This window comes from Peromyscus maniculatus, chromosome 1 (assembly GCF_049852395.1).
Source record: "Peromyscus maniculatus bairdii isolate BWxNUB_F1_BW_parent chromosome 1, HU_Pman_BW_mat_3.1, whole genome shotgun sequence".
Classification (NCBI taxonomy): domain Eukaryota; kingdom Metazoa; phylum Chordata; class Mammalia; order Rodentia; family Cricetidae; genus Peromyscus; species Peromyscus maniculatus.
Genome location: NC_134852.1, coordinates 111,428,704 through 111,456,702, shown reverse-complemented (window position 1 = coordinate 111,456,702; position 27,999 = coordinate 111,428,704). Strand labels below are relative to the sequence as shown.

Here is a 27,999-nt window from a genome sequence, read left to right as displayed (position 1 = left end):
GACATTTGTTCTGGTAAAAAAAATGGTCGAATGACATATATCCATGTAAAAGTCTGGGTTAATAAACACAGGACAAAAATATCTTCGGGTCCAAAGAGGGAACCACAAAAACGATAAAAGAACAAAAAAGAAAGAACCACATACGCTGATGCTCTGGTTAACGTGAGAGAATGGGGAGAGTTGTTAAGCTGGGAATGATGGTGCACATCTGCAGTCCACATCTGGAAGGCTGAGGCAGGAGGATCATGAGTCTGAGGCCTGCCTGGGTTACATCCTTATGTCAAAAAGAAGAAAGGGTCAGGGATGTACCTCAGTCAACAGAGTGCTTGTGTAGCATGCACAAAGCCCTAGTTCAATATGGCATAAATGAGATATTAGTGGTACAAACCAGTAATCCCAGAATTCTTAGGGTGACAGAAGGAGGAATTAAGCTATCCTCAGCTACATATTAGTTTGAGACCAGCCTGGGCTGTATGAGACCCTGGAGGGAGAGGGAGAGAGGGAGAAAGAACTATCAAATCACCACCATATTATTATTTGGTTATTCAATCATTTTTCATCAATACATAATTTCACTGTGTCTATTTGTGATCATCCTGATTATGGCTTAGCAAATATTCACTGCACTTCCCTCTACTGAGAAGGGAGCGAAGCCCATTCAAGTTGGGCTGGGCTATGCGGCTTATTTTGGCCTGTGGAATGTTCCTAGACTTAACAAGAGCAGTGGCCTTAAATGGGCTTGCGCTGTTTGACTTGGCTCTCGCACCTCAGGGAGCTGCCATGGAAAGAGTATGCCCTAGGGAGACTCTGATCCAAGTTGGACGAGAACATGTGGAGTAGATCTACATCTAGTCCCAGACTGGAGTTAACTCCGTCAGCCCACACAGGAGGCAGAACTGCACACCAGGCCCAGCCCAGATCTGCTGCTCAGCAGGCAACCTGCAGACCAGGACAGGGAGCTTGAAGGCAATGCATACGACTAAAGCAAGAAACAACCGCAACTATGATGAAGGATGGGTGGAGCGAGGAAGCCCACGGGCCTCAAAGCATTGGTGAGGCTCTGTTTTTCAGACTGGGCCTTGAGCTCACATGTGTTCATCTATATCATGTACATATGTTGTGTGTGCTATCATTTATTGCTGGGGGATATCTTTCTGTACGCTGCCAGTATATGTTGTTCCCATTGGTTAATAAATAAGCTGCTTTGGCCTATGGCAAGGCTTCTTAGAAGCAGGCGGGAAATCCAAAGAGAGATCCAGGAAAGAGAAAGGCAGAGTCTAGAGAGACGCCAGCCACCACCGAAGGAGAAGCAAGATGCCAGCAGACTGGTAACGCCATGGCCATGTGGCAAAACATAGATGAGTAGAAATTGGTTAAGATGAAAGAGCTAGTTAGCAAGAAGCCTGCTCTAGGCCATACAGTCTGTAAATAATATTAAACCTCTGAATGATTATTTTATAAGCAGCCGTGGGACCGAGGGGCTGGGCAGGATCAGAGAAAAGCGGGACTGCTGGGCCAGCCAGACTAGAGAAACCTTCTAGCTATAGTTTATTAATATTTCACAGTGAGAGAGAGAGAGAGAGAGAGAGAGAGAGAGAGAGAGAGAGAGAGAATATGTAAGAGAGAGCCAGCAAGATAGCTGGGCACACAAAGGTACGTGCCATCAAGCCTGATAACCTGAGTTCGCTGACCGTGAAGATAAAGGATCCAGTGTGCTGGGGGCCAGGGGTAGGGAGGAGGCAGAATTTGAAGAAAGACATCCCTACCTAACAAAAGTTGTACAAAAGAGACAAGAAAGGAAATTTCCTAGATATTTTCTTGCAGGTTTCAGAACCATGTCTTGAGATGACCAGATCTATGGTGGCTGTCTTGCAACCTCTGGGTGGATATGGCTCAGGGGAGAGATAGAAAGGCCCTGAGCCCATGAGTCAATTCAAGGACTATTTATTTATTTATTTATTTATTTATTTATTTATTTATTTATTTATTTAATACTGAATGCTGTTTATTGAAGGAGGGAAGAGGTCTTAAATACAGGCTTACAGCACAGTGGGAGAACCCTGGAGGGCAGAAATTCACTACCGATGTTTTACAATTCAAGGACTCTTCTGATAGAAGAGGTATAAAATGTCTGTGGGTTGTTGGGCAGTGGTGGCGCATGTCTTTAATCCCAGCACTTAGGAGGCAGAAATGGGTAGATCTCTGTGAGTTCGAGGCCAGCCTGGTCTACAGATCGAGTTCCAGGATAGGCTTCAAAGCTATACAGAGAAACAGAAACCCTGTCTTGAAAACAAACAAACAAAAGTCTGTGGTTCAGGTGACTTTTTATTGGGAAGACTCAGTTATCTTCTCAAACTGTCAAAACACCAGATTCCCCCCGACACACACACACACACACACACACACACACACACACACACACACACACACACACACACACAGTATTAAAAAGACTGACCCATCTGTAAAGCCTGGAAGGCCTGTTTCATGTCCCCAGACTGACAGCTTGGCACCTCTGAATTAACCAGGGGAGGAAGCCACTGGTACTTTCAGCACTGAATCCCAAGGGCTCCTCGTTTCTCACAAGGATGCTTCCTCTACGGACGTTCCAAAGTGACCATCTCAGAATCCTTCCCTCCCCCGCCCACACTATTTAAAAGTTCCTTTCCAGGCCGGGCAGTAGTGGCGCACGCCTTTATTCCCAGCACTCAGGAGGCAGAGGCAGGCAGATCTCTGTGAGTTCGAGGCCAGCCTGGTCTCCAAAGTGAGTTCCAGGAAAGATGCAAAGCTACACAGAGAAACCCTGTCTCGAAACAACAACAACAAAAAACCCAAAGTTCCTTTCCTTCCCCATTTTAGCATTACTGAAATCGGCCACGGTGCAGCGGGGTAGCAGACTTTCCGGAACTGAGTCGCCTTACTTCCTTGCTTGGAAGTAAGGCGACCCAGTCTACTCCTATTACAGTCTACTTTATATCCGCACCTCTGTGACATGGTTCATGGTCGATGAGACCTTAAGACAGAGGCACTAGAACAGACACGAACCAGATTCCCCCAGTGTCGCTCTACTCTGATGCCGGCCTCCAGGTGGGAGCTGGACTGCCAGGTCTGCCGCCCTACCAGCGCCATCTGCCGGCTAAATCCCACCCAATCTATCACATCCTCTATTTCAAGAAATGACTCCATCCTCCACCACCCACGAAAGCAAGTTGTCGTAGGTTGTCCCCCCGTTGTGTAATCTGGGAATCGAAGGCAGGGCTTTGCATATGCCAAGGGATTTCTCCACCACTGAGCTGTACTCTCAGCCCCACAAGTGAGTTTTTCAAAAGATAAATCACGGGACATGGAACTCCAGGACTGCAGGGAGTAGGGAGGGTACTGCCCACATTTGTCATCAGTCCCTGCTCAGGAGGCAGAGGAGGGGGTAATCTCAAGTTCCAGCTTGCCTGGGTTACATAGTGAGTTCAAGACCAGCTTAGGCAACTCAAGTGAGATCCTATGTGGTGGCCCACAGAGGCTTCCTAGCGAGACCTTACTCAGGGTCAGAGAATCTGAGCTTGCTTTACCCAGCAGGGCTGCAAAATAGGATGATTTGGCCAGGGGTGTGTTCACCAGGTGTTTGGAAGGGTCTACACTTGGCTGTACGGTGTGCTTTGATTTTGATAGGGGGAGGTCTTTTGCCTCTCCCATTGGCATTGTATAAAAAGCTCTTTTGAAAAAAACTCTGGGTGGCGGGGTATTGATCCAGGGCCCTCCCAAAGCTATCCTGTGTCTCTGTCTTTCTTATCACCTCCTTCTATCTTTCTACCTAATATTTCCTCATTCCTCTCTCCTCCACCTAAGAACCCTTTGAAAGGTGGGAGCATGTCGGAGCTGGACTCCAACAGACACCCACAATCCTACCATACAATAAAATCCTATCACACAACAAACCCCACAAACAACAGCAAAACATCTCTCCGAGGTTTTCCACCTCACACAGTATCTGTTTTTCCTGTGGCTGTCCACAATGACGGGTCTCATCTGTACTATCCAGGATGCCAGGGGCCATTTCCTGGCTTTCATGGAAACTCTTTCCTCAGGACTTGAGCTGGACTTGAGGATATCAACCACGTGAGAATCATCGAGGTCTTTTGAGATACTGTGTTCTGAGAATGCCAAAGCCATATCTAGGAACTTCAGAAGACCCTGCCATCCCCTCCCCATCTTAACCCATTTCCTCATTACAAGCGTTGGCATTACAGGTGTTCAGAACCACCCACCAGCCACAGAGGTGATTCATAGTTAATGTCCAGGCTTGTGACTCAGATAATCTCCTGTGGAAGAACAGCTATAAAATGTCACAGAATGAAGCTGTTACCTGGGTCTTCAACGCAGCAAAAGTCCTGTTCTGACAGATGGGTGCAGGGTTGGATGCAGTAACCAAATATGTCCACAAGAGTGCAGTAGCGCCTCTAACCAGCAGCGAGAGCTGGTCTTCAACCACCAAACAGGCCTTCAAGGTACTTTATCCTGTAAGAGCAGGAAGGACAGATGGAGGTCTGTGGATGAAGGCAGATAACTTGATGTGCTTTTAAATTGCATTCTTAGGCTGAAAATAGAGCTCAGTTGGAGAAGTTCTTGCTGAATGTGGTGGGCCAGGGAGTGACACTATGAGGAGGTACGGCCTGGTTGGAAGAATTGTGTCACCAGATCTCAAATGCTCAAGCCAGGCTCAGTGGTTCACTCTCTCTTCCTGCTGCCTGCCGATCCATATGTAGAACTCTCAGCTACCTCCCCAGCACCATGTCTGCCTGCACACTGCCATGCTTCCCACCATGACGATAACAGACTGAACCTCTGAACTGTAAGCCAGCACCAATTAAATGTTTTCTTTTCTAAGACTCGATGTGATCAGGCGGGCAGTGGTGCACGCCTTTAACCCCAGCACTGGGGAGGCAGAGGCAGGCGGATCTCTGTGAGTTCGAGGCCAGCCTGGTCTACAGAGCAAGATCCAGGACAGGCACCAAAACTACACAGAGAAACCCTGTCTCGAAAAACCAAAAAAAAAGACACTGCGCAAGGACAAAAGCACTGAGTTTGAGACCCAGCATTGTATAAAACTGGATGAGGGTTGTATGTCTGAAATCTGTGAGCACAGTGAAGGGGAGGCAGGAGGATCAGAAGGTTTTTTCCTTTGTTTGCTTTCTTTTTGTTTTTTCAAAACAGGCTTTCTTTGTGTAGCCCTGGCTGTCCTGGAACTCACTCTGTAGACAAGCCTGGCTTCAAACTCAGAGATCTGTCTGCCTCTGCCTCCGAGAGTTGGAATTAAAGGTGTGTGCCACCACCGCCTGGATTGACACTTCTTATATATCCTTCCAGAAATGTATTTTTTTTTTACATATTTAAACACACACACACCCTGACTCCACATCAAGACAGAAACCTGTGAGTCCCTAATAGGAGCTTAGTAAACATTCATGGATCCAATTCAGAAGACTATAGAGCACAGACAGTGACATTATTCTGTGGCTAGTACAGGAGGGCGTTGACATTGGGAGACTGGAGGGAGCTCAGAGCTCAGTCTAGGGCTTTCAGGAGGTCTTTCTTGGGGTGGTAGCTCTTGAGCTGTGTTCAGAAAGATGCATCTGAGCATCTGAGTCTGTGGGCAGTTAGGATGCCTGGCAACTCACAAGCCAGCTCAGGATCATTTTAACAAGGGGAACAGGCGCCATGGTCCTTAGGAGCACCAACTCTGGGAAAGGATGTTTTGATCTGGAACCCACAAGCCTGTGTCATTTATGAGGTCTGTGAGACGGCTCTCGGGAGGCCTTGGCGGGTTGGACTAAGATGCCCCGGTGGATGAAGGAGACATGTCATGTGAACGCGAGGAGCAGCACTGTGGTGCTGTGGAAAGTTACTCATACCATGCAGACACAGCATCCAGGTGGAAAGTTTATTATTAAAGGGAGTGGGGAGAGAAGGGAGAAAGAGAGAGAGCAGAGGTGAGCACCTTGTGGAATTACAGAGAGGAAGGAAGAAGAAGGAGTGAAGGGAGAGAAGTTCTTTCTTAAAGGAAATTCGGGATGGTGTCAGGATGCTGGGCGGGCCAGCGTATTATCTGCTTATTGACCAGGATTCCGAGAAGTGGGTCTGAATGCTAACAGTGGTGAACACCTCTAATGCCAACACTTGGGAGGCTGAGGGAAAAGGCTCACAAGTTTGAAACCAGGCTGGGAAACACATTGAGATCCTATCTCACAAATAAAACAAGGCTAGAAAGATGATTCGGCAGTAAGAGGAGCTGAGTTCAGTTCCAAGCACCCACATCAGGTGACTCACAACTGCCCGTAACTCTAACTCCAGAGAACCCAGCACCTCTGGCCTCTGTGAGCACTGGCACTTGTGTGCATTACCTACACACAGACACACACATCTACACAGGTTAAAAATAGTAAAAATAAATATTTAAAAAAAGCACCCTTAATGAATGAACCTTAATTTCCTTCGTTTATGACTGTAGGCAGTGATAACAATGACTGTGACTCTGTTTCTAGCAGAAATCACAGGTATTTTCATACTACTATTTGCCAGGAATAAAATCAACCTAATTAAGAACAAAGAAAATTACACTCATTTTGGGCACAAATTTAAGCAACATTTTTCCCTTCTTTTGAGACAGAGCATCATGTAGACCAGGATGGCCTCAAACTCACTATGTAGCCAAGGATGACCTTGAATATCTGATCTTCCTTCCTCCATCCCCAAGTTTTGGGATTACAAGTGTGTACCACAACTCCCAGTTTATCCAGTGCTGGGGATCGAACCCAGGATTTTATGCATATGCCAGGCGAACACTCTACCAATTGAGCTACATGCCCAATCCTCAAGCAATCCTGAAAACATGCTCCAAGGCTTTACAAAATGGCAGCTGTATTTACAGCTTTAAACAAGAGTCAGAAGTCACAGTACCTCCCTCCCAGAAACAAGATGAGAAGATTTAAGGAGAGATATGTTTAAAGACATCAAGGTCTATGTGATGCTCACTGGCTGCGCTTCCACAGGACCAGGGTTCAATACACGGTTCAATTCGAGGGAGGCATTGCCATGTGGATATGGCTCACAACCTTCTCTAACTCCAGTTCCAGGGGATCTCATGCCCTCTTCTGCAGGAAAACACCTATGCACATATAACAAAGGTAAATAAAATCTTTCTCTCTGTTTTGTTTTTGTTTGTTTGGTTTTTTTTTTGTTTGTTTTTTTTTCTTTTCTTTTTTTGAGGCAGGGTCTCTCTCTGTGTAGCCCTGGCTGTCTTGGAACTCACTCTGTAGACCAGGCTGGCCTCAAACTCAGAGATCCACTTGCCTCTGCCTCCTGAGTTGGGGGACTAAAGGCATGCACCACCATGCTTGGCTTAAATAAAATCTTAAAAAAAAAAATTAAAACACTGTACTGTGGGGGACACTTCATATAGAAATAAAAAATCAGCTGGGTGGTGATGGTACACGTCTTTAATTTCAGCACTCTGGAGACAGAGGCAGGCAGATCTCTGTTAGTTTGAGCCCAACCTGGTCTACACAGTGAGTTCCAGGACAGGCTCCAAAGCTACACAGAGAAACCCTGTCTGGAAAAACAAACAAACAAACAAAAAAGAAAAAGAAATAGCCGGGCGGTGGTGGCACACGCCTTTAATCCCAGCACTCGGGAGGCAGAGGCAGGCGGATCTCTGTGAGTTTGAGGCCAGCCTGGTCTACCAAGTGAGTTCCAGGAAAGGCGCAAAGCTACACAAGAGAAACCCTGTCTCAAGAAACCAAAAAAAAAGAAAAAGAGAAATAAAACACCTGTGGCTGGAGAGTTGGTTCAGTGATTAAGTCACTGGCTGCTCTTCCAGAGGTTTGGGGGTTCGATTCCCGGCACTCACATGGCAGTTCACAGTTGTCTGTAACTTCATTTTCAGGGGATCTAATGCCCTCTTCCGACCTTCGTAGACACCTGGCACTGGTGGTGTACAAAGATACATGCAGGCAAAACACCCATACACATAAAATAAAAAGTAAAAACCTTTCAAAACAGAAAAGGGAATAAAAAAAATCTATTGACTATTTTTGTTTGTTTTTTTTGAGAAACATACGATGTTATTTTGTTGCTGAGGGCGGCACCCAGAGCCTCCTGTATCTTAAGCAGGCCCACCCAGTTTCTTCTTGAATAAAATTCTGCTCCCTGGAGCTTTGCTGTCTCATCAAATGTGCAGAGCATTGTTTCATACCACCATCAGCATGTGCTCTCCTCCCCACAAAACCTGGTCATTGGCCAGAAGATGAGCACTGGACAGAAGCCGGGCCCGTGCCTATCCTTCCCTGGGACTTTCTCTACTACGGACAGGTGGGCAGGAAGAAAGCAGCTGTGGAGGCTCGGGGTGAGACAGGAGGAACATGGTTCCTTTAAACTAGACTTAGCTTTCTGCGCAGAGGACCTGAACCTCTGCTTGACACTAAAGTCCCTCAGGTACACTGATGCCTGTTTGGGAGCTATGTCATTTTATGACTGGAGGGTAAATATGTTAAAATTCATTTTTAAATTATTCATAGCTCTACTGCAAACACATAAAGAAGCATAATCTCAAAAATACTCAGTGTTGTTACCAGCACTGGAATGTGGGATGGGTTGCTTTGTGGACGTGAAGGTTTTGAACTGTGTGAAAGGGCCAGAGCACAGGAGATGAAAAGTCTCTGCCTTGGGCAGTCCTGTCTTGGCATAGTTTGTCTGAGAACACTGAGACCATGACTCCTTTCCTCCCTTGCAGGCTGAATCTTAGAAAATGTCTATGGCAAACCCAGACAGTTAGGAGCTGGGCCTTGAGCAAGGTTGCTTTATATAGGACGTGAAAGGGGCCAACAAGATGCCTAAGAGGGTGAAGGTGTTTGCTGCCAAGTCTGGGAACCTGAGGTGAATCCCTGGGAGCCACACAGTGGAAGAGATCCAACTCCCACAGCTGTCCTCTGATCTCCACAAACTTACCATGGCACATATGTGTGCATATACACACATACACACACACACACACTAAACAAAGAAACAAACAAACAAACAAATAAATGCAATTAAGATTTTTTTCATCAGGTGTGGTGGTGCATGTCTTTGATCCCAGCACTTAGGAGGCAGAAGCAGGTGGATGAATCTCTACGAGTTCCAGGCCAGCCTGGGTGACACAATGAGATCCTGTCTCAAATAGTTTATTTATTTAGGGACTAAAAAGATGGCTCAGTAGTTGAGTGTACTTACTGGTCTTGTAGAAGACCAGGCACACACACATACTTATTAAAAAAAATAAACAAATCTCTTATATATATTTTTAAAAGATTATTCATCAAATGATTTTTTAAAAATTTATTTATTTCATTATTTTATGTGTATAAATGTTTTGCTGATATCTATGTATCTACACCATGCATGTGCCTGGTGCCCAAGGTCTTCCAGAAGAGGGCATCAGATCTACTGTAGGGGCTAGAGTTACAGAAGATTGAGAGCTGCCATTTAGGTGCTAGGAACCGAACCCAGGTCCTCTGCAGAGCGATAGTCTCCAGGCCAGACTCTGATCTCCTGCTTGATAGCCATTCCTGGAATGTGTCAAGGGATTTCCTTAGGCCATCTGGAACAGGTCTGATGGGAAAGCACCATCCTTGGCTCCTCCGTTGGCCACAGGCTCACAGCCCTTTTAAAGAAGGCAACAGTCTCGACACAGGCGAACGCTGCCGCTCAGCAGTTACCACTTAGATCTGGTTCAGGGCCGAAGCCATGGCTCTTTCAACTTTGCAAACTCAAAATTACAGGCCTCTCCGCCCTCCAGATTATAGGTTACAGCACAGAGTTCCTCCCTCAGCAAGGCGAACGGCAGAAAAGCTAGCTCCAGCTTGATTTTCTGTCTTTCCCCCTCTCATTGGACTTGGCTAAAAGCAGCAAGATTGGAAAATCGGACCATTCAGAATCTTCTTACCATTTCTGAACTTCATTACTACACCTCATAGCTACAACCTCAGTGTGTAGGCGACCAGCCTTGCCTCGCTGGAAGATTGCCCCGGGAAACCACAGCTGGTGCTATCGGCAACCTCAGGTGGTACCTCCCGGTAAACGTGGGCTCACCCTGTACTTCAGCTTAATTAAGAGAGCATGCTGGGAGTGATGCTTGCCACTTCTAGGCCTACGCCCGAAGGAGGGTTGGCAATTTCTGATTTTGCATTCTTGGGATCTAGCTATCGCACGAAGGAGCCCACATTTGGACAATGTGGTCAGGAGGACACAGGTATTTTGTTGAGGTGCTTCATGTGTTAGCAAAGTCATCCTGGACACTTAGCCTCAGGCACCATTTCAGTGCAACCAGACCTAGGGGGCTGAGGTTCTAGAAGTTTAAGCCCATCTTCAGCTACACAGCATGTATGGAACCAACCTGGGTTACATGAGACCCTGTCTCAAGCACATATTTACATGCACACACACCAAATAGAAATCAAAAATTCATGTTTTAAATACTTTCTACGAAATGTGATAATTATTCTCTTTTTACCAGTCCTTGTTCTCAATCTCTTACAGTGTTGATGCAAAATACATATCTCACTCCAAAGGGAAATGAGAGAGTTTATTCTAAGCCAAATATGAATGACTAGGGCCCAAGAAACACAGATTCATGTAACCCTGAATGACATGCTCTGCATAGAAATGGTTCAATGAATGTTATAGTCATATAAAATGGCAGTCATACATCAACTCATTTATCAAATACATTTTTGGGGGAAGCAGGTAGGTGGGCTACAGAAAAGCAGAGAGAGCTCTGCAATAAGTGTTTATTTGTTTTTGAGAAAGGGTCTCACGAGACCAGCCTGGCCTCAGACCCTGAGACACAGCCAAGGGTGACCTTGAACTGGCTCCTGATCCTTCAGCCTGTGTTTCCCAAGTGCTGGGTGACAGATGTGCACCAGCAGGCACAGCTGTGCCAGAGGTTTTAGATGCTGTCTGAGGACAGCCTTAACCGCTGGGTTGGTGGCAGGCAGTAGTGCCCGGTGTCCTGGACAGGTCTGGCATGCTGGTTTGCTCCTGCTTAGCAGCAAGCCACCCCAGGGAAAAGGAAAACTTCAGTGTTCTGATCACACTGATCGTGTGTTAAAGATCCTGTTCCCAGAAGATGAAGTCAAATCACTAAAACTCAACGGGAAAAACAAAATCAAAATTAAAACTACCACAAACAGAGCCAAGCATGGTGGCACATGCTTTAGTCCCAGCACTCAGGAGGCAGAAGCAGACAGATCTCTGTGAGTTTGAGGCCAGCCTATTCTCCATAGTGAGTTCTAGGACAACCAGGGCTATGTAGAAAGACTCTGTCTCAAAAAACAAGAAACCTGTTACAAACAACGTGAGACTCAGAACTTTCCTACAGAATTCTAGAGCATGGGAATGTTGGGTCAACAAGTCAAGAGCTGGCCAAAGATGAAAGACCCATACTGGGGGCTGGCCCAGCAAAGGAGCCCTTGTCCATCAGGCATGAGACCCTGAATTCCATCCCAAATTAGGTGAAAAAAGATGGGGCTGGAGAGATGGCTCAGCTGTTAAGAGCACTGGCTGCTCTTCCAGAGGACCCAGGTTCATTTCACAGCACCCACAGGGCAGCTCACTGCCATCTCTAACTGCAGTTCCAAGACATCCCATGGCTTCTTCAGGACTCAGTGGACACCGAGCATGCACATAGTACACAGACATACAAGCAGGCAGACAAAACACTCAAACACATAAAATAAAGATAAATGCATCTTTAAAAGAGAAAAGCGGGGGGAGAAGAAAGCTTTGACAGCTTCCCTTGGAGAAAAGAACATGAATGATAGCCAGGCGATGGTGGCACACGCCTTTAATCCCAGCACTTGGGAGGCAGAGACAGATGGATCTCTGAGTTCAAGGCAAACCTTGTCTATGGAGCAAATTCCAGGACAGCCAGGGTTCTTGAGAAAGGACCTGTCCAGGACGATTGCTACTTGGAGCAGAAGGAAAGCCCTGGAGCACACCAAAGCAGATCTTCAGAAAGCATGCCAGAGACCTTGAAGCAGAGCTGGAAGGAAGCCTCTCTTCTCAAAGCCAGCTGTTCTCCCTGAAGTTAAGGCTCATGGTCATTGGCTGGAAGTACAGAAGGGTAGGAAACCTCTTCATCTCCATCCACACAGAGTGCAGGTGAGATGCAGCGTGATGGAAATCGACTAGATGTGAGCTTCTAGAAGCGGCTCCTCACCCATCTAATGGTCCTGATGGTGCAATTCAGAAAGAACTCGCACCCCCATTTCTGGGGAGTTACTTACTGTCTCTTCTGAGATTCTCAATGCCTGCCCTTAAGCTGTAGGGCTTCTCTCCTGCATTTCCAAATCTGGTGTTTCTACAAATCTCAACTGGGGAGTTCATGGCAAGATATCTACCTCCTCCCCATATGAGTCAGGGCTGTCCAGATAAATAAAAATGGTGGGAGATACATTCCCATATAAAGAAACTTACTTCAAAGAATTGGTTTGCTGAGGTCGGGGAGGGGGGTTACAATCTGGAGGGCAGGCTGGCAGACAGAAATCTCAGGCAGGAGCCAAGGCTGCCAGTCAGTCTACTGTCTTCTTCAGAGAAGACTCTGTATTAACTCAGCCTTAGACTGTGTGAAGCCCACTCACATTCAAGAATATTTGAGAATATCTCCTGCAGGGTAGTGGTGAGACACGCCTTTAATCCCAGCACTCAGGAGGCAGAGGCAGGTGGATCTCTGAGCTGGAGGCCAGCCTGGTCTACAGATGGAGTTCCAGGACAGCCAGGGCTATTATACAGAGAAACAGTGTCTCAAAAAACACCCCTATCCTACCCCCACAAAAAAGAAACACCAAACAAACCAAATGGATGTTTTTCTTTTCAGCAGTTCTCAACCTATGGGTTGTGACCCCTTTGGGTGTCACACATCAGATATCCTGCATACGAAATATTCATATTACAATTCATAACAGTAGCAACATTATAGTTATGAAATAGCAATGAATTTTTGTTTGTTTTCTGAGACAGTGTTTCTCTGTGTAGCCCTGGCTACCTTGGAACTTGCTCTGTAGACCAGGCTGGTCTGGAACTCAGAAATTCATTTGCCCCTGCACAGTGAAATAATTTTATGGTTGGAGGTCACCACAACATGAGGAACTGTATTAAAGGGTCACAGCATTAGGAAGGTTGAAAACCACTGCTTTAGGTAAATTCAAGTGATTGTTCAGGTTATAAACATCTACAAAGTATCCTTATACCATGCATAGATTCCCGTTTGATTAAGTAGGTAGGGAAGAGGTTGGTGTTTGGGCCAGGTGGTGGCTGTAGCCCAGACAGATTGACACATGAAACTGTCACACTCACTCTGTTCCAGGAAGCCCAGCTGGCTGAGTCCCTCCCAGGTGGCCTTCCATCAGGAGGTCATTGTTTTACTATTCACATGGAATGAATTTTTTTCCCCAGGACACACCTAGAAAAACAAAGTATGTTTTTTATACGTTTTTTGGTTTTCGGTTTTTAGAGACAGGGTTTCTCTGTGTAACAGTCCTGGCTGTCCCAGAACTCACTCTGCAGACCAGGCTGGCCTGGAACTCACAGAGATCTGCCTGCTTCTGTGCGCTGGAATTAAGAAAGTATGTTACTTGCTTGTTACCTTTCTCACTGCTGAGACAAAATGCTTGACAAAGCAATTTTTTTTTTTTTTTTTTTTTTTTTTGAGACAGGGTTTCTCTGTGTAGCTTTGCGCCTTTCCTGGAACTCACTTGGTAGCCCAGGCTGGCCTCGAACTCACAGAGATCCACCTGGCTCTGCCTCCCGAGTGCTGGGATTAAAGGCGTGCGCCACCACCGCCCGGCTTTGACAAAGCAATTTAAAGAAGAAAATGTTGTACATCTGGTGTGTGTTCACACAATTGTACATCTGGGCCACTGTACATCTGGTGTGGGTTCAGCAGGTCTGTGGAATCAAGGCACAGAGGCACCTTAAGGATGAAGTTAGCCTTTCCAGCTGCAGGGGGGACCAGTTTCTCAGGACTGACTCCTCGTGTAGTTTAACAAAGGGCTTTTTTTTTTAATTGTTCTCCAATTTATATCTTTTAGCAAGTTGATTTCATATTCCAAAACCTCTTATCCCCCCAAAAAAAATCAAGCTCCCCAAAGGGACAATGCCAAATGCAAATTCTCAGTTAAGGAATAACTGTGGTTTTCCAGGTTGTTTCTCAACCAAGTTTGCACAGGTTTTGTACCTTTAGAAAGCTCTCAGACAAGATTCACATAGAAGGTACTGGAGACAGAAGGTAGCAATCACAAAAGGCAGGTCAAAGCCGGGTGTTAACACTCCGGAATCAAACCAGCCGCCGCTCTGCAGGAATTCCCCCAACAAGAAAGGGCTTATTTTTGGCTCACAATTTGAGGGTTCAGTTCATCACGAGAGGAAGGCATGGCAGTGGGAGCCTGAGGTCACATGCACCTGCAGTCAGGAAGCAGAGAGAGAGAGAGAGATGTGCCGGGGCTTGGCAGGACCCGGAGAGAAAAACTCTAGCTACAAATGGCGCCCAACGGGTTGGCAAGAGTTTCCACCTAAAATCTGAGAAAAAAGATTCTAAAACGGAGCTAAAAACAGCTTCCTAGTTGTCTCTCTCAAGTCGGCGGGTTCCTGGCGTGCACGCGTTTGACCAGTAGGATGGCGGGAATGAGGCATCTACAAGTGGCACATTACGCTGCGTGGTAGATTTAGTCTTTGCTAGTACAAAAAAAAAAAAAAAAAAAAAGAGGTTTCTGGGCTACATGCTGCTTTGATAGAAGCATAGAACTACTGTTTCTAAGAGTTGACGGCTCCCAGAGCTGGCGGTGGCCCAGAGCTGGTGGTAAATGTACCACCTACCACCGCCTGTTGGGAAGCTGAGGTGGGCGGAGTCACCAGCCAAAGCGGCTATCTTAACCCTAGTAATGCTGCAGTTTAAAACAATAGATTCACAGCCGGGCGGTGGTGGCGCACGCCTTTAATCCCAGCACTCGGGAGGCAGAGGCAGGCGGATCTCTGTGAGTTCGAGGCCAGCCTGGGCTACCAAGTGAGTTCCAGGAAAGGCGCAAAGCTACACAGAGAAACCCTGTCTCAAAAAACCAAAAAAAAAAAAAAAAAAAACAATAGATTCACAATAAGACAGATTCAGATGGAACAAGACTTTAAATGCTTTACAATGTGTATAAAAATGTACGTAGGCTTGGAAGAGAGAGAAAAAGGAATATATATAGTTATATAAAGAAATAGTTTTTTTTATCCATAGAACTCATTTTAATTGTACAATATCTTTTTTGTGTCATAATGACTATTAAACCCATTTTGTCAACACTACTAACATAGGGAAGATACCACCCATGTGGTCTTTCCATACACAGGGAATTTCCTAGCCTTGTACATGATACATATTCAGTAAGTTTCTAAGAATTTTGGTAAAGAAAGCTTATAATTCAAGAGGAAACTTATACCAAAAAACTACTTGTTCATCATAGCAATACAGAAACATAGTCCAGAAACCTTACCAAGTGAAGGTACTGTCTGGAATGAGACTGTGCTTCTGAAAGGAGGAACACAAAATTCATTATTAAAAGATCTCACTATGAAATTTCTTCAGTCATGCTTTTATATTGATGATGTGTATCAACTATTTATTGATCACCCTGTGGTGGCAAGGTTTTCATGTGGGAGGTGTCCAATCTTACTTACTCCCCAATTGAAGAGCTGGGACAAGGAAAGCCAGGAATGATAAGCAAGGTCATAGAGAAAAAAAAAAAATGTCCCAACCAGAACTCACAAAGCTCTTATTCCACATCCTATACTATTTAACCTCCCTCTATGTGCAGGTGTGTATGTTTGTGTGTATGGGTGTACATGTATGTGAAGGCCAGAGGTCAACTTTGGGTGTCATTTCTCAGGAGAAGTATACCTATTTTGATTCTGAGACAGGGTTTTCTTGGGGCCTGGTGTGCACTGGTTAGACTAGGTAGACCGGCTGCAAGCCTCAGGGAGTATCCTGACTGGTGTTTAGGTTTTAAGCACACAGCACCACCTCAAATTTTTATATAACTGCTAGGTATTGAGCTCGGGTCCTCATGCTTCCACAGCAAGCACTTTACACACCAACATATCTTCCAAGCTCTTAAAAACTTCCTTTCGCCGGGCGGTGGTGGCACACGCCTTTAATCCCAGCACTCGGGAGGCAGAGGCAGGCGGATCTCTGTGAGTTCGAGGCCAGCCTGGACTACCAAGTGAGTTCCAGGAAAGGCGCAAAGCTATGCAGAGAAACCCTGTCTCGAAAAACCAAAAAAAAACACAACAACTTCCTTTCAAAGCCTTAGAAAGGTAGATAGTTTTTAAAAATAAAGTCTTTAAAGAGACAGTAAAGGTAGTACAAAAAGATGGATTTTACACAGAGAATCTGGATTGTGTTGTCTTTGGGATTCTTTTTTTTTTTTCTTTGTTTTTTTTTTGATTTTTCGAGGCAGGGTTTCTCTGGGTAGCTTTGAGCCTTTCCTGGAGCTCGATTTGGAGACCAGGCTGGCCTCGAACTCACAGATATCCGCCTGCCTCTGCCTCCCGAGTGCTGAGATTAAAGGCGTGCGCCACCACCGCCTGGCCCAGTCTTTGGGATTCTTAACTGCAGAAAAACATTTGATTCTAAAAGCTGTTGAGTTATGCCAAAATGTATATTTTAAAGGTACCTTGACTTCAAAATTTGGATCTAAGGATATGTTGCTTTGGAAAAAAAAGGCTCTGCTTTTGTTTCCACAGAAAGCCAGAGGCTATGGATTTGTTCCAGATTAAGATACATCAGGTTTGACCAGCCAAGACCCCCTGAAAGGTCTCCGATGACACCATGGCCCAGATGATCCAATGTCCAAGACAGTTTCAAGGCAACTGGCTCAGACAATACACCCTCATGGACTACTCCATAATCCTAAAATTTTCTTTGTGTCCCCATAAGATACAGCGCCCCCCTCCAGCAGGAAGTAGTAAGAGAAGCTACGCCCAAATTCCCAAATATACCAAGCTGGCTTTGGAGATGGAATTGGCTCACTCCTTCTCTAAACCCAAACATATTGCTACAAAAAAAAAAAAAAAAAAAAAAAAAAAGGTTAAGAAATTCTTTTGTCCCATATCAGAAGAGCCCTCTGGTGTGGAACAGAAAAAAACCAATATTTTTATTTAAATCAGGTTGATTATAAATGCAATCTCTTTCTAAAGAAGAAAAGGGGATATGATATAGATATGATAGGATGAAAGGGTAGATTATTGAATCTACTTTTAAAGAGCAACTTGTTTAAAATGTTTTATATTGCTATGGATTTATTTTATTGATACAAGTTTAAACTTAATTTTGTTATACTGTATATTTCTATTCTCATTTGAGGTATTATGTTTATGTAACTCATTTAAATTGTAATGGATAATTAAGAAATACAGATTAATAATTAATCTTCTATGATAGTCAAACTTATAGTCATGTTGTTTTCTAGGTATACATAGATATATTTCAGATAGATAGGTAATCTTCAAATACTTCAAAGACCTACAGAATATGGCATTTAAAATGCTTTAAAAATTTAGACTTTCTGGACAGTGAGACATGTCTGCTCCTGGCAGCACCAATTTACTTCAGAGAGGAGGATGAGCATCGAAGACACTCTATATAGAGTTTATCTTCACCTTGGCAAAAATAGCCATTTGGGCAAGAAACTGTTCTTGCCTGGACTGCTTGATCAACTGGACATGCAGGACCCATAGGAGGGTGACCACTGAACTTTGCTTGGACCCATAGGAAGGTGACCACTGAACTTGGCTTGGCGAAATGGTCCTTCAGGTTCCTGCTTCACAGAAGAAACTGCCAGACATTCTACAGGACACAGAGGGAAATGACTGAGAGACTCTAGGCCTGTGGGCTGAAGACAGATGCTCCAACTTTACAAAGGAACATTAGGTGACTGTCCAGGCTGCCAGCTGTTTCTGTCTACCCAACAAGACTCCCAAAAGTTGCTTGTATCCTTCTCCCGTTTCTCAGGCAATAGTATATCCTTCGGGGCTGGAGAGATGGCTCAGAGGTTAAGAGCACTGCTTACTCTTCCAAAGGTCCTGAGTTCAATTCCCAGCAACCACATGGTGGTTCACAACCATCTGTAATGAGATCTGGTGCCCTCTTCTGGCCTGCAGGGATACATGCAGGCAGGACACTGTATACATAATAAATAAATAAATAAATCTTTTAAAAAAATAGTATATCCTTCTGGGGTCTTTGATGTAGTTGAAGACTAGAGTTATAATTTCCTCAGTTATGATAAAAGATAGGTTAAATATAAAACCTTAGATTCACAAATATAAGATAGATAGGATATCTTCTTTAATATTGTAACTGTAATTCTTGCTTGATAATTGTTTTGTTATATGTAATTTTACTATGTTAAAGTTAAAACCTTCCTTTTTGAAAAAGAAGAAAAAGTGGAAGTGCTGTGGATGACTGATGATAAATAAAACACTGATTGTCCAGTAGCCAGGCAGGAAGTATAGTCGGGACTAGCCGAGAGGAGAATTGAGAGAACAGGAAGGTAGAGAGGAGGAGACACCAGACTGCCATCCAGGAAGCATCATGTAAAGACAACAGGTAAAGCCACGGAACACGTGGTGACATATAGGTTAACAGAAATGGGCTGAGTATAAGAGTAAGAGCTAGTCAATGGTAGGCCTGAGCTAATGGCCGAGCAGTTTGAATAATATAACCGTCTGTATGTTTATTTTATAAGTGGGCTATGGGACTGCTGGGGCTTGGCGGGACCCAGAGAGAAAAACTCTAGCTACAGAGATGGATGCTAGTCTTTAATTTGCTTTCTTCTTTTTAGTCAGTCCCAGACCCCAGACAATGGAATGGTGCTACCCACATTAGGTGGGTCTTCCCACCTCAATTAGCCTAACTCTGCTCATAGAGGTTTGCTTCTAGGTGGTCCTAGATCCTGTCAAGTTGTCAATCAATATTAACCATCAGTTATCCTGAGCGTCCACATGATGCTGGTTCAAAATCTTGAAACACTATAAGGCTGTTAAGTCGTTTTGATATGGGAGAAGGTAGTGTGTCTCTGAGTTTGATGGAGGTTTCCACACATCAGCTGGGCTTTTACTCAGAGTGCCACACACACGCTGTCACCTAAAACTTCCACTGAATCAGTGGCCCCGAGGTTCTTGTTAATATTCTGACCCGCCCCTTGGAAACTTGCCTGTTGGGGCCACCCTGTGTCCTGATGTAAAAGCCTGATTTAAGGAAAAACCCCTCCCTTCTCTCTTTTCCACTCTCTCTTCCTCTCTTTTCTTTTTTTTTTTTTTTTTTTTTTTTTTTTTTTTTTTTTTTTTTTTTTTTTTGGTTTTTCGAGACAGGGTTTCTCTGTGTAGCTTTGCGCCTTTCCTGGAACTCACTTTGGAGACCAGGCTGGCCTCGAACTCACAGAGATCCGCCTGGCTCTGCCTCCCGAGTGCTGGGATTAAAGGCGTGCGCCACCACCGCCCGGCTATCCTCTCTTTTCTTTCTGTCTTTCCCTATCTTTTTTTTCAAATAAACTATTTCCAAGTGGATTCAGCGCCTGGGATATGACTTTCCACATGCCTCCACCCCCACCGCCTGGGGCAGCATCTGCCCAGCATATTTTCCCTCACAAGTGGGATAATCCCCTGACCCGGCCAGCTGGGGATCCCCTGCGGGACTTGTCTTGTAAATTTGAAGAATGAAATTCACGGACCACAGGTGGATGGATTTTTAGGATAGATTCATAGGTAGGCATTTGAGGGCAAGAAGGCAGAGTCCCTATAGAGAAGGAGTGGGAACCTGGGAACAAGGCACGGTGGAGGCCCCACCCTTGAGTTAATAAGGCTTTACGAAATGGAGGCACAGAGGCGGAGGGTACATTGACCGTTATCGCTGGCCCATTAATGAAGTGTCCAGGTCCAGGGCAAGTCACATCCTCACATATAGTTTCGAGGAAGTGATGCTCATTTAGGAAGGGGAGGAGAGATACGGATAAGTCAGATCAGTCTTCTGGCATTTCCCACCTCTGGTCAGGGAAGAACCAGACATTTTGGCTTAAATGTTTCTGGTATCTCTGGTCTTCAGCAAGGGCAGAAGGCTGAAAGAGCCAAGGGCGTTTCCAGCTTTAGCCAAGGAAAAATTGTTTATTTTTGGATTCTTTTACCCTAAAACAGCCTGACCAGTTTCTGTCTCTAATTTTCATCAATTTAATTATTATTTCTTCAAAAATTTGAATAATTTATATATTTAATTACCTTAAAAGCCTCTTTTGTAGGTAAACAATACAAACCCAACAGCCTGATATTTAAAGAGAAGTGTTGTACCCCTTTCTCAAGTCCCCCAGAGACCACTAAGGAGCCAGTTTCTGATACAAACATATAAGGATCCTTTTATTCAGGTTCAACCTGGGCCACTGCATGGCAGATGGAAGAAAATGTGGCAGATGTAGAGTGTTTTTAATAGGGAAAAACCACAAGCCAGGGCTGGCAATTTGGGACTGGATAGAAGGGATATGGGGCAAGGTAATTTTTTGAAACCATTGGGTTAGACTTTTGGCAGGGAACCACAACCTTTGAACAGGATTATCTGGACTGCTCAGCAGGGTTATCTAGATATCTTCAAGGGCCATAAATTGCAGACAAGAAGTCTGCAGGAGGAAACTGCTCTGTATCCGTTCAAGTTGTCATAGCACATTCCTGAGATCCTTCCTGGAACTGAGTACAGCAGGTGGGTCTGAGATGGTGGCCCTTCCCTAAGATGGAGCCTGTAAAGTCAAGTCTAGGCCTTCCCAAAAGGACCTGGAGAGATGGCTCAGCAGTTAAGAGCAATTACTGCTCTTTTGGAGTCCATGAGTTTGGTTCCCACCACCCACAAGGCAGCTCACAACAGTTATGATATTGTATGTGCTGGCGGTAGATCCTGGCAGGTAGAGCCTAGGTGCCACACGGCGGATGAGAGACAGAGATGCCATGCAGATAGTGCTCAGTGAAGAGTTTTATTTCATGGGGGGAAGAGAGAGGAGGGAGAGAAAGAAGGAAAGAGAGAGATAGGGGAGCAGGGGGTTCGAGAGGTGTGTACCTTGAGGGAGGAAAGCAGAAGAGAAAAGAGAGAAACTGGCGGAGTTTCCCCTTAAAAACAGGCTTTTACATCGGGCATAGGGTGGCGCCAAGGGGCGGGATCAGATTTCTCCATTTTTGATTATTATAAAAAAGAGGTGAGTTGTGAGAGCAAGCGGGGAAACAAAGGCCCTGAATTCTCGAGGCTACTTTAGGCCGATGGGGGGGGGGGGATAGACCGGGAGTTCTCCCGGTGGGAGGCGTGAGTGAAGAAACATCCAGTTAGCTGTCATCGTGGAGATCTCAGGCTTCTGTTCCTTGAGTGAGCTGTGTCACTGTGAAAATCTCAGGCGTCTGTTCCTTTGAATGTGCTGAGGGGGCAGGTTACTAGGAGAAAAAAAATAGATTGTTATCATTGGCCTCATGAGCTGTGCCAGCCATGGGTGGAGTGATAAGAATGGAATGAGTGAATGAGCAAAGGGTGAATGAGTGAGCAGGAGAGCAGGTATGTCCTTCATTGGGACATCTTGGAAAGCCAGGTTCCAGTTGCTGGGCAGGTACCTGCCTGGGCCTGGAGAGGTGGTACCAGCAGTGAACTGAGGGGTGTGTTCTTCAGAACTGTACAGCTGTCTCTAACTCCAGTTCCAGGGGATCTGGTGCCCTCTTCTGGCCTCTGTGGGTTCCTGCACATACATGGTACACATACACTCATGTAGCTAAACAGACGGGCATATTAAATAAATACATAAGCCAGGAGGTGATGGCAAATGCCTCTAATGCCAGTACTCTGGAGACAGAGGCAGGTGGATCTCTGTGAGTTCAAGGCCAGCCTGGTCTAGAGAGCAAGCTCCAGAACAGCCAGGGATACACTGAGAAACGCTGTCGCAAACAAACAGATAATAAAATTAAATAAACCACTGGGGATAGTGAGATGGCTTGCCCTAAGCCAGATGACTGAAGTTTGATACCCAGGACCTACAGGGTGGAAGGAGAGGACTGATTCCAAAAAGATGTCTCTGACTTCTCCACATCTGTCATGGCATGTGCACACACATTATAGGCATATATATTTGCAATATTGCGCGCGTGTGTGTCTGTGTGTGTGTGTGTCTGTGTGTGTGTGTGTCTGTGTCGTCTGTGTGAGGGCATGCCACATGTGTGAGGGTGCCTGAGGAGTCCGGAAGAAGGTGTGAGAGTCCCCTGGAACTGGAATTACAGGCTGATGTAGGTGTTGGGAACTGCACTCTGGTCTTCCAGAAGAGCAGCTGGTGCTCTTAACTGCTGAGACATATCTTCAGCGCTGAACTTTATTTATTTACTTCTTGAGACAGCAGGATTTCACCGTGTAACCCTGGCTAGCCTGAACCTCTCTATGTTGACCAGGTTGGTCTCAAACTCACAGAGATCCATCTGCCTCTGGGATTAAAGACACATGCCCTCACACCTGGTGTGATATATATGTTTTTAAAGTAAAATAACAATGAACCAACAATGTCTGGCTGGGGGCTGTGCACACTGTACAGTCAGCCCTGGAAGGTGAAGTCTGAGGCCAGCCCAGGCTTCACAGTAAGATCCTGTCTTAAACACAGGGGTTTTACGGAAAGGAAAGAAAGCAGTGAACTCCCCTGCAGCTCTGCTGGGGGCTGTCTGCCTTTCTGAGTCACTCGGAAAGGCGCAAGGTTTTCTTCTCTTCTGGCTCTTTCATGCCAATGCTGGCCAGAGCCTGAGTGTCTTGTACAATATTAGTGGGACCAGCCTTAATATTATACATCCCAGGGGCTCAGGAGAGAGAACTACTAACGGTGGGGACTATTTTTGGAAAATAGAATCTCAGCACACGGAGCTCTTTAGTCCACTTGCTTTAATTCCTCTGGCATAGCATCCACATATACACAGCTTCAGTTCGGTTCTCATGCCTCGCTCCTTTCTCACCTGATTTCTCTCTATATTTATCTACTGTTCCCTCTAAATTCTACCTTAATTCTCTCGTCTTAATTTTGCCTCATCTAGGTCCTTTTCATCTCGTTCTTACCCAGCTAGGACTTTCCCATCTGACACTTTCTCATCTTCCATCTTGTCTACACATTCTCTCCTTATCCCTCTCTGTTCTCCGTCTCTCCATTCTCCACGTTCCTCCTAAATCTCCCAGGAATCCAGTAATAAACCCAAGCAATAGCAAGCCCCTGGTCATGCAAGGTCACCAGGCTTGAATTCTACAGGGTCATAAAGGCAGGTAAGAATTTTCCTCAGGCAGTGACCACCAGGCTTCCAGGGTCAAATGGAGGGGTGGTAAGAATCACATAGAGGGGCAATAATTGTTAATTATCATTTGCAACCTAAAAGGGAAGTGACTAATGGGGAAATGAATTAACTAAAGACTAAATTCAGGTAATATCTAAGAAGAGGGATCTTATGTGCTCCACTATAGTCTTAAATGTGATTGGTAGAAAATGTTAAGAATCTGTTAAATTGCCGGGCGGTGGTGGCACACGCCTTTAATCCCAGCACTCGGGAGGCAGAGGCAGGCAGATCTCTGTAAGTTCGAGGCCAGCCTGGGTTACAGAGTGAGTTCCAGGACAGGCTCCAAAGCTACACATAGAAACCCTGTCTCAAAAACAAAACAAAACAAAACAAAACAAAACAAATCTGTAAGTGGCTGGGTCAATGGGAGAAAATAAAACTTCCTTCTTTTTGCCTGTGGCTCCTGCCCAAGCTATCTGCTGTTTTTTCTGCAGGGTGGGGGAAAGTGTGCTCAGTCGTTAGGCAACCTGTGTACAGCTAAATGCCTCTAGTGATAGTTAAAGGGAGATCTGGAACTAGAGGTAAGGTTTGAGAAAGGAGGAAGTTAGGTTTAAATGGCACATCTGCCAGGCCTTCTCAAACAGGTAGTCTGGACACTTAAGTCTGTTATTAGAGAGTACAGAGGTATCTCTGATAAGGTACTTTCCTCCATCTGGGGATGGTCCTGGCCAGATGCTGCCAATGGCGATAATTACAGGGAGGCTTGAACTGGGGTTCTGGCTGTGCATAGCTGTCAGAGCACAAGGTTATCTAAATATTCCATTAGTAGAGGGGAAATGGTGCCCAATAAATGATGGAAAAGCTACAATAGCACACAAGAAACTCACAGCAGGAAACAGCTGATAATCAAAAGCCAAATATCACCAAGGCTCCTGGAGACTCAGGTTGACCTCTGGAAGGCCCTTGGCTTCTTCCAGGTATTAGCTTTGTCATAATCAGCTGAAATCCTACTTTGTATATTTTTGCGGCTTGCAGCATGAGTGTGCTTTCACGGGTGCATTAGGATCCTTATCTCCAAAGCTCCTCTCCTTGCCATGTCTGCCATGTGGCTGACCTCCATGTCAGCTTAACTCAAGCAGCATACATAGATAGCTTTTTTTGTGGGGTGGGATGGGATGGGGGGGGTGTTCTTCTTTCTCTTCCTCTTGGCTACAGCTTGTCTCCCTAGAGTTTTTCTTTTAAACTTTAGTAATAAAATTGTCCTCAAGCTTTAAAAAAAGAAAAGAATGGAGCTGTGGAAATTGCTCAGTGGTTAAGAGCACGTGCTGCTCTTGTAGAGGACTTGAGTTTAGTTCCCAGCACCCACACTGGGAGGCTCACCATCTATAATTCCAGCTCCATGAGATCCCAAACCTGTGGTTTTCTCTGGCACCTGCACTCACATGCACATGCCCACCACCACCTCCACCTTCACATAATTTAAAAAAAAAAAAGAACTAGGGAGGTTGGAGATATGGCTCAGCAGTTAAGAGCACTTGTTAATCTTTCAGAGGACCCAGGTTCAATTCCTAGCACTGATATGACAGCTCACAACCATCTGTAACTCCAGTCCCAGGGGGCCAACACCCTTTTATGGCATCCTCAGGTACTAGGCATGCACAGAGTGCGCAGACATGCATGTAGGCAAAACATCCATACATATAAAATAAAATAATTAAATCTTAAAGAAAAAGAAAAAGAAATAGGGCTGGAGAGGTGGCTCTGTAGTTAAGAGCACTGGCTGCTCTTCCAGAGGATCCGTGTTCAATTCCCTGCATCTACATGGCAACTCACAGTGATCTGCAACTCAAGATCCAGGGCCTCTGGCACCCTCTCTCGGTTTCTGTGAGCACCAGGCACACATGTGGTAGACAGATACACATGCAGGAAAAAAAAAACCCATACACATAAATAATAACAACTTTTTAATTAATAAAGGAGATATAAAACAGCTACTCAACAGTGATCACCAGCGGGTCTATGAACTCCCCGGATTTATATTAAAAAAGGCATTTCTCTCTCTCATCTGCTTTTTTTTTCTTTTTTTTTTTTTTTTTTTTGAGACAGGGTTGTGCTGTCCTGTAATTCTAGATCCTCCTGCCTCAGCTACCCAAGTGGTGAGATTACAGGTATGCACCACTACACCCTGTCGGCTCACACCTTTCATGCATGTCTTGAAGCCAGCCGTTGGCCAACACTCCAGGGACACATGCCAAGTCTGTGGTATCTGTGGCCTTAGTTCTCCCAGCTTCCTTCTCCCTTCTTCTTGTCTGCATCCTTCTTCATGAGGCTGATGGAGAATCTCCTCCCTGAACTCTCTACACTGCTGTTGGAGAACCCTTCCCGTTTCTCCTGGTTGCTAAATCTGGAGAGTGCGATCTAGATGTTTGTATCATCCCTCCTCCTCCCCTCTTGGTGAACGATGCCGAGTTGCCTATCTGGGGGCGGGGGGGGGGGCGGGGGGGGCGGGAGGGGGAGGGAGGAAGAGTTGGCGAGGAGCCAGGCACTGGCAGGACCCAGGTCCAGATTCTGAGGCCAGCTTGCCTGGTCATCCCTTCCCCTCCTCTCTCCCTGACTTCTTTCGTTTCTTCCCCAATCAACTCACAGGGTCCTTTTGCTCCACCCAGGTAGAAATTGTGGGCTAGACAAGGAGGCACTCTCAAATGTTGGTCTCTGGCAGCTCTGTGGTCCCTAAAGTCTGCCTGAGTCGAGGCAGGTGGGAGCAGCAGCAGGTGGCACCCTGTAGTGTCCCAGTCCTCCTGAATGCCTCTGGAATCGGGACATGTAGCCCTGCAAGTGATAAAGATTTTGGGAAGCCTTAGGCAGTCAGGATTCCTCAGTCCCTGGCTTTGGCTGGCATTTCAGCTTTCAGTCAGGCCTACTTAGCAGGGGTCCTCAGCCCTTGAAAGCGGTCGGTGTTACAGCTGACCTGAGGTGTCTGAGATCCTCAGCCCTGAAGACTTGACAGCGCGCTGGAACTCCTCCATGACCAGGGCTTGTCACAGCCCTCGTTCTTGCCCAGTCTCCGCTCTCCTAGCTCTCTTGCCATCTCTCTGTTTCGGTCATCCTGCTTCCTGCCCTGGCCACTCTTTAAATGTTCATCTGTTCTTCTTCGGCTGTCAAGCCGCTGACTGCCTCGCCACTTTCACTCTGCTCTCCCTGCTGTTTCTTCCCTTCCGGAACCAGCTGACGCGCAGGGCCGACAGTAGCTAAGAAACTGGGAGAAGCTTCCTATAATGTTGCCTAATGTGCAACATCAGAGAAGGAATGTGCCTTTAGGTGTCTAGATGAGCCTGAGCGACCGACTCATACAGCCAGAGACCTCGTGTTTGGACCATTCAGCGCCTGGCCGTTTTGGTACCAGTCACAGCTACGGAGGTTTCCTTTTGGACCCCTCACACCTTTGCCTCTGGAGAGCAGGCCCTCCGAACAGCCACCAGGGGGCGTGTTTCCCTCCCGCGTAGGTGGGGACCGGCGGCCGCAGCCGGTTCATCTAGAGTTCACCGAGCCTTGTAATCCAAACTCCTGCAAGCAGCCCAGGCTGAAGCTGCTTTCAGGGGCTGGCGTCATCAGCTATTATCCTGCGCACTTTTTAAGCTCACCGTGGAGACTTCAAGACCAGCTTGCAGTGGCGTAGGGGTGGACCTCCTGGCTGTTGACTCGGTCTTGTTTTTTTCCCCTCAAGACAGCCACAGCAGCAAGGGAGAACCATAAGCGCTGCTAATGAGGGAGTCAGATCACCCTATCCCCAAACCTTTGCTTATGTCCAGGAAGGTGAACATCAAAAGGAGTGTCTAAGTGAGAACTTAATTCATTATCATCAATAGTAATAGCAATTATAAGTTTTAGCAGTTTAACCGGCCAAGGGTCCCAAGGAGAGATAGCTCCCTGCCTCCTTTCCTCCCGTTTCTGTTCACTCTTTCCTCCTCCCTTCTCCTCCTTTTCTTCCATTTCTCTCTTTCCCTCCCTCCTCCCACCCCGCCTATAGGGAGAGTTAGTCAGAGCTGGGTAGGTTGGGACTTTCCAGAGACCAGAGAATGAGTTCGATCGAAGGCACAGAGATGAAAAACTAAGTGGTCTGGAAGGTGTGGTTCCTGGGGCTGCTGAGAAAGGGGATAAGCCCCTGGCTAAGAGGATCAATTGTGGTGAATCCCCCAGAGAGTCACGCACGCACGCACCGCACGGAAGGGCCGGCACTCTGGGGTGGCCCCGGGTCAAGATTAAAGAGACCCAGGAGTTGAAGGGAGGCTTAAAGAGCCCGGCTGCACAGCCAAGGCTGGGGTGATGGGCACAGTCTTCTAGGCCTCCGAATGAAGACTTAGCTCCTCCTTACACTAGAGCAGAGAACCTGCCTGCCCCTCACCCCACCCTCCTCCCAATCCTAGCTTGGAGACCTAGGTCAACACCACCTCGGAATCACCAGGTGACTTGACCAGGAACTGAAGGGCCGAGGGGGTCTCAGTCAGGAAAGCTGGGGAGGGGACCGGACCTGCGGGTGACTTTCATTAGGGCCAGTGTGGCCCTTCCCTGCACCTCCCTTCAGGGCCTCACTTGGTAGCTCCTTCCTGATCCCCTCATCTC

At 46.1% G+C, this 27,999-nt stretch overlaps 1 long non-coding RNA gene across 1 annotated transcript; it reads right to left on the bottom strand.

Moving 5' to 3' along the window:
* Positions 1–20,444: 20,444 nt before the first annotated feature.
* On the bottom strand, positions 20,445–27,228 carry LOC143272109 (uncharacterized). Its single transcript, XR_013049546.1, has 2 exons — positions 26,348–27,228; positions 20,445–21,525 (listed from the first exon to the last, which is right to left on the bottom strand). It is a non-coding gene; the product is annotated as an uncharacterized LOC143272109 (long non-coding RNA).
* Positions 27,229–27,999: the final 771 nt, after the last annotated feature.